This window comes from Cibotium barometz, chromosome 32 (genome assembly GCF_041138505.1).
Source record: "Cibotium barometz isolate CiBa-2024 chromosome 32, ASM4113850v1, whole genome shotgun sequence".
NCBI lineage: Eukaryota > Viridiplantae > Streptophyta > Polypodiopsida > Cyatheales > Cibotiaceae > Cibotium > Cibotium barometz.
Genome location: NC_141077.1, coordinates 50709063 through 50720302, shown reverse-complemented (window position 1 = coordinate 50720302; position 11240 = coordinate 50709063).

Below are 11240 nucleotides of genomic sequence, written 5' to 3'. Positions count from 1 at the left end.
AGATTTGCTCCTATTTGACTTTCTTCACAAGTGCAAGGCTCAAAGGAACTTCCACATATACCACAGTATTTTCAACAGGGAGTTCACTATGAGCTCTCTTTTGGACCATCACAGAGATTTCCTTTCAGACCATTGGGATACCTTCAAACAACTGACAGAGGCAGGAAGGATTGTGGAAGGTGAAAAGGTTTTTGTGCATTTAAATCATATTGTCTCCATTGACAAGCTGAGGTACCATGTGAATAGAAGGTTTGACAGCCTGCCTGAGGAATATAAATTCAGTTGTAACTTGCACACCAGAAAGTGTAGAGTGCTTGAGGAAAACATGGCATTCCTTATGTACATTGTCTTCCAACAGCAATCTCTAGAAGAGCAAGGGCAGAAGACTGAAGAAGACGATATATCTATAGCAGAGGTAAAAGAGGATATTCCTATGGCAACAGATATAGCAGAGCAGGAAGAAGATATCAACCTCGAGGATGAGGGGCTGCAAGTGGCTACTCTTGACCTTGTTCAGCTAAGGACTGAGACTCTTAGGGCAGCACAGCCAGTTGAAGACTTTGATGTTCAGAGCAGCAACTATGCAGTGCCCATGCTTCCAGGTGTCTTGATTGGTGGTAAAGATTATGTTTTCCTCCATGATATAGAGTGTATGTTCAATTTGAGGGAGGACTATGCCATTTCCCTTATTGCCCAGGCTTCAAGGCTTGACAAGGAGGTTGGCATAGAGGATGACCATTCACTGCTAGCTTTGGAAACAACCTTTGATCCTGCAGAGGCCCTTACTATTTGTTTCAAAGAGGCTGAAAGTTTCCAAGAGCCAGATGAAGCTGCCTTCCAGCTCACCCAGGAAGCTATGAATCTCTCATCACTTCATAAGGAAAAACTTAAAGAAGAGGCTGGACTGGAGGGGAGAGGAATAAATCTTTGGAAAGATGAACTTCTTGTTGCTGATGAAAATGAGAGGGTATGATATTATTACTTCAAATCAAATACTTTATGTTGTGTTTAAATGTTTTGTAGTTATGTATCATTGTCTCACTATAATCTTTTGATACATGGCAGCTACAAATTGAGGATGACACATTCCTCCAGAGATCAAGTGGAAGCAGGCCAGCTGGGTTTGGCAAAATGTCAAGCCTAGCTCATTATATTCATGATCTAGGTAGTGCTAAGATCTTGATTTACCATAGGCAGTTGAGCAACAATGGAGAAGCCATTGTTTACTTCTTTAAATGTTTGTCTAGGGTATTAGGTGGACATGATCTTCCATGGCAAAAGGAAAAGATCATTTTAATAGAGAGGTTGTCCGCCATAGATATATTTGGGGATTATGTGAATAAGCAAGCCTCTCGGGCCTCTTACTTTTTGTCTTACACTTCTTATGCATTAGCATGTGGTGTTAAGGAGCCCAAATGTCTAGAGGGCTATGGAAAACACAAGCTCATAAGGTTTCGAGAGCCACCCATGATTGCATCAGGCCACACAATCCAAGAAGAAGAACATGTGGAGATAGCTGAAGACAAGGATACCCCTCTCAGACAAGCAACAGAGGCAAGCATTGATAAACAGAAAGTCGACATCAAGCCAATAAGGAAGAAAAAGAGTCCAATCAAGTTCAAAAAGAGAGTTCCGACTCGCAAGCCTTGGGAGTAATAGGATTTAGTCATCAAATATAGCACAAACATTATGTTGAAGTTGAACTGATTTGTACAAAGTCTTTGATCCTCATCAGTTCCTTGTCCTTAGACACTTCAGTACTCTTCCCACACTCAAAAGCTTCTAAAAGTGTTTGACACTCAGTATTTTATTGGTAAGGATCAATAGTATGTCTAGCATAATTAAGTAGTATTGATTGAATTTTTTGTGTGTTAATATATGGATGTATTGATGCTTGTTAATATAGATCACATGTTTCACAAAAGACTTACTTTTGATGGAGTCTCAAAACATATAGGCATTACACCAAGAGTCACTTGTTCCATAGAATAAAAATCTATTGATTGAGTTTGAAAACATGTGGACATAACACCAATAAGTTACAAACTGCTATTCATGTTTACTTGTCCATTTATGGTTTCTAAATATCTTCGAATCCCTCCACTGTCTATGTCTCTCTGCTACCATTGAATTGTCCAAAGTTTGTCTTCGTCTTTGCTTTTGGGCTAGAATAAAAGCAAGCTTGACTTTGGAGCTAGCAACTTTTCTTTTAGCATGCAGCCTTTGTAGAATGCCTCGGTAAAACCATTGGAAGACTTTCTTCAGACTATTTGCCTTTTGACTCCCTCCATAGTGTTGTGTGTGTCTGAAAAATGCATTACGTGCCATGTAGTGAGACTTCTCCATGCCTTGGGTAGACCAAATTGCTGGGCATCCATACTTTTTGACAAAATAGGGAAGGTGGTTGTAGATGATATGCTGTTTTCACAAAGACATAAGAATGCATAGTAAGTTATAAAAGAAAAGAGGATCACACTTAAGTAAAAAAAAGAAGACATCACTTTACCATGTAGTGAGTTATATTGCAGGCTGTCCATGCGTCTTTCATTGACTTCCCAAAATGTTTTATTGCCTCTTCAAAGCTCTTGTAATCACTCTTTGTCCATGTTACATTGTCACAGAACATGAAGAGTTGATCAAGAGACCTCCACACCTCTGCCTTCACATTTCGTGCTTCCCCATCTGCCTCATGATCTTTCACGGCATTATGGACTTGCTTCCACAATCCATAACTAATCCTTGAAACTGTTTTACCTTGCCTTACTTGCTTACTATTGTGTTTGGGTCGAGACAAGAATCTTCTTGCCTTAACACCACCAATAGAGGGCTTGATTGGTACCTCCTTGCCATTGCTAGACTTTTTAAAATCCTTTGTGATATGAACATCACCTCCATGCAGACCTATATCGGATAACACTTTTTCCAATGCATGAAGAGCATCCTTTCTATTTCTTTCGGGACGGAGTTTCCAAGCAAATCCAATATACAAAAATACCAATTTCTCAATAATTCGACATAGAGCGTGCAATGTGCATATGTGAACATTACATAGTGGAATGTCAAGAATGGCCTTGAAGTCAGGGTCAACTTTATCTCTATTAGGTGCTCTCTTCCACCATTTAGAATCCATTACTTGCGCTGATTCTTTGCAGTAAAGACAAGGAGACTTTGAGTTACCTCCTTTACTAACGTTATACATGCACTTAAGTGTTTTAAGATCCCCCGCCATGTGCCACTCTACTTGAAAATCACCTTTTCCTGCAACATGGAGATTCTCTCCTTGCACCTGTCTTTTAATTATTCTTGGTATTTCCGTGTGGTGAAACACCCAATCCAGTGTTTCATGGTCTTCTGTCTTTACCTGTGATTATACAAAACAAAAGTCTTACTATAAAAGATTTGAAAACATTGACTAAAATCAAGTACGAAATAAAAAATGATCATACCTGGAATGAGCCCAACCACCATATGTGTTTCTCCGACTGCACACTAAAATACTTCGAACTCGCTTCATTCAATGATGTATCAAGTGCTCCATTCATCAATGTGATAGTAATCCTTTCCATTTTCTTTTCCTTTACAACCTCACACTCATCCAGTTTGATAACAAATTTCAAAATGCCTTTGCACTCTTCAAATGTTATTCCATAAAACTCGACCATTCTTCTTTGAAGTTGTTGTAGATCTACAAATATATTGTTCCAAGGGTCATACACGGTGGTTCCTTTAGCACCATGAAATATATCTTCAATATGGATATATGGTCCAATAAACTCATCTATACTTTCATTCAAATGACCTCTTACCTTCCACACTGTTGCTGGATTTGGCAGTAAAACTCGTTTAATCCTTTGATCTCTCAAAGTTGAGGATATCGCATGGAAAATCGAACTATATCCCTTCCTGCTAACTCCACTAACATCAAGAGCCTCTTGGATTGTAGTACCATCAACTTGATTATTGGATATAAAGTCCTCTACAACATTGCGTTTGATTGTTTTGTATTTTTTTTCTTCAATCAAACCTTTTGCTACACCACAAGAAAGCAATCCTTTCATTTGTTTAACTGGAAGAAGGTTGGGATCCATATTTTCTTTTGCAGGCTCCAATAATTTCCTATAGTAACAATATAGTAACAACACAATATGCTTATATTATTCAACACTTCCAATCCTGTTTTGCATTAATGGACAAAATACATAGTCATTTGAGAGTATTTTTGAGTTTAAAAAATAAAAAATTACAAACTAACCTTGCTTCCTGAATTCTTCGCTTGCATCCACCAGTCCCAGCCTTCAAATTTGCAATGTTTTTAATCTTCCTACTTCGTTGTCTGTCTCCAAGCATGGTTCTCTTCCTTCTTGATCTTGTTAACTCTTTTTTACTCTTTGAATGCTCCTCAATTTCATTCTGCAACTGCTGCTCCAATTTTGCACGAATAGCTATCTCTTGAATCCTGGCTCCCTTTTCTTGTAGGTACATTATTTTATATGTTTCTGCAAATGCAGACTGTGCTGAAATATAACCAAGAAGTCCATTTTGTCCATCGCCCGCAAACCTCAATAGTGTGGTTGGATTGACAAATGGAGGTGTAGAGTTTTGCACTAGACATTTTGGATATATACTTCCATCACACCATAAGTCAATATGTTGGAGCCCTTCTCTTCTCATATTTTCCCGTTGTTGAGCATTTAGCACCGTATCCTTTCGTCTTTTTTGTGCTGGAGCATATTGTTCTTCTAAGTCGATGTGAAGATGATATAATCGCTTCTTCTGAGATTGTACTTCACTAGTATCGGCCATTTTTGTGCTTCTGAGGTTGCAAAGTTGGCTTGTCAATCTCATAGTCTTTTTGTAACATGAATTGTGGAAGTGTGGCGGTATCCATACAATCATTAAGTTCAGTGATGGATTCTTTATGAGAGGCCTGCACACGTCGTCAAAAGAGATGCGAAATCTTCGAGAAACAAAAAAAATTAAGGAGATATTTAATGCAAAATCGTGTTAGTTAGATAAAAGATTATCTTATTCTTTTCTGAACTGACAGTTCAGTGGTCCTTACTGACAGTTCTGAGCCACGTTTCCATATTTTATTATTTTTGAGATCTTTTAGGAGAGAAATAAATCGAGAAATAGTGAATTTCTTACAGGGCCCCAAAATGAGCTCCGTTTTTCCCTAATGCAATTTTATTCTGGGGTTCCTTATATTCTGGTCAACCCAACAGAATACTGGGATAAATATCCCTTAGAACTCATTATTAAATAACAATTCATTCAGATCATATCATTCATATCTTTAACATGATAATGGTCCATTAGACCGAAAAATTTCTTTCTGAACATTCCTCCACGGGAATTTCAGTCAAGTAAGTTCTCAATTTGTCATCCCTTAACTTGATCTAACGGTCAAGTGTTAACAGTAGCAATTTGACAGCATAATCCACTAATCTCATAGTGATTTGCTGAAATCATTATCATCATTTATCATCACAGGGACTCGTCCCATTCATCCTCATTGTAGTTTTGCTCAGGTTATTATATTTCAACTAAATTTCAAAAATCATTATTTTTCAATCAGAATCCAAATCAATTCATCAGTTCTCAAACAAAATTAAAATCATATCAACCACATTCGAAATCATCATCTGGATAGCATTAACGCTTATAATTTCAAGTCTTGGATTTACTCGTATATACTGCCGATAAAGAGCTGCAGTTATACCCTCGGTATATACGGGTCGTCATAATACTTGGAACTATAAGGTAAATACCATCATGTCTAGGCCTCAAGCAAGTCAGGGTTCCATATAATTGCGGTACTTCCATTTGAAGATCCAATTACTAATTTATGAATTTTCAGATTGAATATCAATTTGTATGAATTATATCACACAATTACAACCTTTTTGATTCTTGATAAATTTTTGATATATTTGGCTTCTCGGTTGATCCTCATTAACTAAAAAGCTCTGATACCAACTGTGAGATCCCTGTTCCCACCGCGCAACGAATTCGGGGTACTAGCAGCAGAAGTAGCACTTCTAGCACGAGGTTGGGTATTACACTCGGGGCCTCGTCCACCACACGGATATCTGGACAAAAGACTAATCTGTCAGTTTTTCCAAAACCGAACCCGAAAAAAACTTCCCTTATCCGGAAAGCACAGGCGATTCCTCCAGGATAACTTTTTACTCTAACGTAGTCAAGATCATTTCTGATCAAGTTGATCCAATTGCATCTTCAAGATACTTGATCAGATCAAGGAAGAACTTGCACTTGGATCATTCAACGCTTTTTTTCCCATTCAAGAGGCACAGCCGTTGATTCCTATCCATAGAACAATTACTATCCGGGATTTACTTTATCTTTCGTAATAACAAAAGTTGAGTCTCGATTTACGGATCCATCAGTCCAGCCTAACCCCATCCAATCCCATGGGTTAGCTAACTGCCCAACCACTGTAGTGATGAGATCCAATTTAGAATTTGATTTTTGTCCCGGGTACCAGGGAAAAGAGTTCCCAGGCTCCCTAGCCGGATGTTCATGCAAAAATAAAACTAGTCACACCACTCACACACCCAATATGAAATTGCCTTTTTCATAGATTCAATTAGTTTTAAAACAATCCTTTAATAAAACCATAGTATCACTGATCACCATCTTCCAAGTTATCCGGTTGATTCTTAATTTCCCATCATTCCTTCATCAGAGTATCTATGGCATCATTGGCAACTAGAACGCTCACCACCTGTCCACTCAGGGGCCGTTTCAATAGTTCTTAGTCCATAATACTCGACAATATAATCACTTATCAAGATGGACTCTCGTTGAAGATCAGCAAGATCAACCAACAGATCCATATAAAGAGCCATGGACTCATCCATTGAAGACCAGCAAGGTTAATCAACCAGATCCATGCTCGGTTTCAGAAAACAACTCTTACTCCTTGTTCCGATATCTTCCACGACGCGCGTGTGGGTATCTTCGGCGACCCAGAGCCCGAGCACCGTATGGTCAGCACCCTCTAGGATCCTTCGCAGGTGACCTAGCGCTTCACTCATAGGCCGCTTCCTTGGTCCCTCATCCACCGTACCGGAAGCTCACAATTTAAATCGAACCGAGGCTGGTCAAGACCTCGGTCGACCTTGCTACGTGAGACGTCCTCCATTGACTCTCCGTCACACAGCAGTTGCAACTTTAACAATTAGGTCTTCATGACCTTAATCCACAAGACGGTCAAAATGCTTCCCCAGCATTCTTGACATAAAACAGTCATTTACAAACAGTCACAAAATACAGTTTCTAAATCGAACTCTCGTCTTCCACATTATCCCTCCTTAGTCCACATTACTTATTCCACATTCCATTCAATGTGTACTCATTCTCATCCATTTCCTCATATCGACGACACATTAATTCACATACACATTCACATTCACATCCATACATCCACATCTACATGCATACATCCATTTTCACATCCTCATTTATACATCCACATCCCATATCCACATTCATACATACACATCCATATCCACATCCATACATCCACATCCACATCCACATTCACATTCATACATCCACATCCACATTCTCATTCACATCTATACATCCACATCTACATCCACATACATACATATATCCACATTCGTATCTACATCCATACATCCACATCCACATCCACATCCACATTCACATTCACATCCATATATCCACATCTACATGCATACATCCATTATCACGTCCTCATTCATATATCCACATCTACATACATACATACATCCACATCCGTATCTACATCCATACATCCACATCCACATCCACATCCACATTCCCATTCACATTCATATATCCACATCTACATGCATACATCCATTATCACGTCCTCATTCATATATCCACATCCACATACATACATACATCCACATCCACATTCCCATTCACATCTATACATTCACATCTACATCCACATACATACATACATCCACATCCATACATACATTCACATCTACATCCACATACATACATACATCTACATCCACATTCCCATTCACATCTATACATCCACACACATACATACATGCAGATCTACATCCACATTCACATCTACGGATATACATCTTCATGCATACATCCATTTTCACATTCATACATCCACACTCCCATCTCCACATTCACACATCCACATACATACATCCATTTCCACATTCCCATTCATATAACCCCATATGACTTCACATGTAATCTTTTACATCACATCCATTCTTGCCCTATCACAACCCATATACATCTTATCCTATCACATACACTTCTTACCTCATCTCATACACATCTTATCACATCTTATCCTATCACATACACTTCTTACCTCATCTCATACACATCTTATCACATCTTAATTCATCTTATCACCTCTTATCACATCTTATACACCTCTTATCACATCTCATATCTATTTATAGAATACAAGAGAACTCTTATATTTGATATAAGATTTCTTTACACATTTATTTATGCATAAATTCCATTTAAGGAGATTAATACTTTCGAAGTAAAAATCAATCTTTTATGCATCTTCCTATGCATAAATTCATTTTAAATGAAAATGACACTTTTGAATTAAAATTCAATCTTTTATGCATCTTCCTATGCATAAATTCAATTTAGATGAGAATGACACTTTTGAATCAATCTTTTATGCATCTTCCTATGCATAAATTCAATTTGGTAGGAATTACACTTTTAGAATAAAAGAATTTCTCTTATGTATCTAAGTTATGCATAAAATTCAATTGTGATAAAAGTAACACTTTTATAATAAAATAATCAACTTTTATGCATACCTCTATGCATGAAATCCAAATATGATAAAAGTAACACTTTTATAATAAAATAATCAACTCTTATGCATACTTCTATGCATGAAATTCAATTGTGATAAAAGTAACACTTTTATAATAAAATAATCAACTTTTATGCATACCTCTATGCATGAAATCCAAATATGATAAAAGTAACACTTTTATAATAAAATAATCAACTCTTATGCATACTTCTATGCATGAAATTCAATTGTGATAAAAGTAACACTTTTATAATAAAATAATCAACTTTTATGCATACCTCTATGCATGAAATCCAAATATGATAAAAGTAACACTTTTATAATAAAATAATCAACTCTTACGCATACTTCTATGCATGAAATTCAATTGTGATAAAAGTAACACTTTTATAATAAAATAATCAACTTTTATGCATACCTCTATGCATGAAATCCAAATATGATAAAAGTAACACTTTTATAATAAAATAATCAACTCTTATGCATACTTCGATACATGAAATTCAATTGTGATAAAAGTAACACTTTTATAATAAAATAATCAACTTTGATGCATACCTCTATGCATGAAATCCAAATATGATAAAAATAACACTTTTATAATAAAATAATCAACTCTTATGCATACTTCTATGCATGAAATTCAATTGTGATAAAAGTAACACTTTTATAATAAAATAATCAACTTTTATGCATACCTCTATGCATGAAATTCAAATATGATAAAAGTAACACTTTTATAATAAAATAATCAACTTTTATGCATACCTCTATGCATGGAATTCAAATATGATAAAAGTAACACTTTTATAATAAAATAATCAACTTTTATGCATACCTCTATGCATGAAATTCAAATATGATAAAAGTAATACTTTTATAATAAAATAATCACCTTTTATGCATACCTCTATGCATGAAATTCAAATATGATAAAAATATCACTTTTATAATAAAATAATCATCTTTTGTGCATACATCTATGCATGAAATTCAATTATGCTAAAAGTAACACTTTTACATTAATATAATAATCAATTTCTCTATGATTACAATGAATATCTTTCAATTAATCTAGGATGATAATTCCTAGAATATGGTAGGAAGTCTTCTTTTCATGCTTTGAATGAAATTATTTAATGCGTAATTTTTATAAAAATTTTGCCATAGCTCCGCTGCTATGTGACTGATAAATCTCAATTTTTCTAAGGGATAAAGCTTATCATTAAGGAAATAATTAGAATGATTCCTAATTGGATCAATAATCCATAATGAATTGAATCATCAATATTCATGAAATACATAAACTAAAAGCATAGAAAAAAGCCATTAATTTGGCCTCAAGCATAGATTAATCTTAGATTAAGGAAAAGCTTTATGAAAAGCTTCATTTGGATTGAGAATGGGTCATGAGTATGACCATTTCTTGAGTGAGAGAGAGAAATTACATAAAAATTATTTGAATTAAGCATAAATAAAAATTTATGTAATTCTTAACTACCATTAATCAATTAACTTCAATAGCATTCATCAAATTATGTAACTCTTCACTACCATTTATCAATTAACTTCAATAGCATTCAAAAACCATTCCAATTAAGCTTCTCAAGCTTGAGAGAGGTTGAGAAGAGAGAAACATTGAGAAATTATAGAAAAGATCAAAATTCACCATTTACCTTACAAATTGCTTGATTCTTTGTTCACGGTAGAGGCCCCCAACCAATCAATTGGTTAAGTATGTTGATGGAGCCACTAATGGGGATTGAAAAAAGAGGGAAGCTCCAAAAACTAGTGAATTATAAATGAATTCACAGTTCTTGGCTTAGGTGGAGTAGAGTAACGATGCATAAACACTATATATTTTTCAACAAGGGGGAGGCTTCTATTTATAGGAAAAATTGAGCTCCTAACCAAACAAACTGATTCTAGAGTTTTCCAAATCAGTTTGGTCAATTTTTGACCATTTTTAGGTCAGTTAAGCTAACTTTTTGGAACTAGACTTGAATGAGGAGAGAGGAGAGATGAAATATCTCAATTTTTATGAGTTTAAAACTCATTCAAGCATGTGAAATATGCACCTCTTCCTTACATATGTGTCAAAATGCAATCATTATACCCAATTATCTCATATTTTTAATATTGCTCATAGTTTTTTACTAATAAACCTTGTACATTTTCAACTCTTCATCTTATGTGAAATATGCACCTTCTTTAAAGAACTCCCCTTCCTTACATATGTGTCAAAATGGAATCATTATACCTAAAATATCTCATATTTTTAATATTGCTCATAGTTTTTTACTAATAAACCTTGTACATTTTCAACTCTTCATCTTATGTGAGCATTTACTCATTTTTGGATACCCAAAATATCTCATATTTTTTATATTACTCA